The sequence below is a fragment of the Suncus etruscus genome, chromosome 10 (genome assembly GCF_024139225.1).
Source record: "Suncus etruscus isolate mSunEtr1 chromosome 10, mSunEtr1.pri.cur, whole genome shotgun sequence".
In the NCBI taxonomy this organism is placed as follows: Eukaryota; Metazoa; Chordata; class Mammalia; order Eulipotyphla; family Soricidae; genus Suncus; species Suncus etruscus.
In genome coordinates, this window is record NC_064857.1 from 30,481,112 (window position 1) to 30,482,147 (window position 1,036).

The following is a 1,036-nucleotide window of genomic DNA, read 5'->3' on the forward strand; positions in this document are numbered from 1 at the left end:
GCATTTCTGTATTTTCACAATCTAGAGTTGACCACCATGTTTGACCATTGTCCAATGCCATAGTCTCTTCTAACTCTTTAAAGAGAGGCAAACCAAACCTCAAAAACTCATGGATATACAAATCACACTGGGTCCTCTCTGGAGGCCGGTGGGGTAAGTCCCCTGCCCTGCTGAAGCCCTGGCTGTTGCATACAAAGACACACTCACTAGCTGCCGCCACCACCACACCAAAGGTCCAGTTTCAGTGCTGTTCTACTAATCCCTGTAGAGACTCCTAACTGCCAAAAACTCCAGATAAGCTAGTTTTGTGGCTGACATCTCCAGGGACTCTTTTGAACCATGGCATGCTGCCTCTCTCCACACCTCTGTACTTCCAGAAGTCCTGGCAGTCACACCCAGGAATCACTACTGCCGCCATATGAGCTCATTGGTCCAGTTCCACAGATCCTCAAAATCCTGGACTGTGTGACCGTGTAATTTTAATACTGACTTCCCAGGAGGAATAAACCAAATTAGATGTGAAATTATCCTAGAAGCCTCATAAGCTCAACAAACAAAACCAACAATAGAATGCTTGACTAGCAATAAACAGCATAGTAAATCTTCAGACAATGGCATATTGATCCAATTGTGAAATATCACAAATTTTACAAATTTTCTTTTAATTAAGTTTCCCCCCGATAATCCCATTACCATTTAGTTGTAGCAAACAATACTAAGTAAATTATTAGTATTGACCAAGGGGAAGGCTTGGGGGAGGCTTGGGAATCTGGAAAGAATGGTGAAAGGAATATTGGTGTTGGGACACTGAATGCCAGAAATAACTGTATTATGAGCAACCTTGTAAACCACAGTGCTTAAAATAAAGAAATTTATTTTAAAAAACAACTGGAGCGTTTAGGTCAAGATAATTGAACAATTAGAATTAATATAGTCTGTAACTTTTTAAAAAAACTTCCTTATTTATTATTGGTTGTTTTTTAGGCCACACTCTGAGACCCTCAGGGGTCACTTCTGGTTTCTGCACTCAGAAATC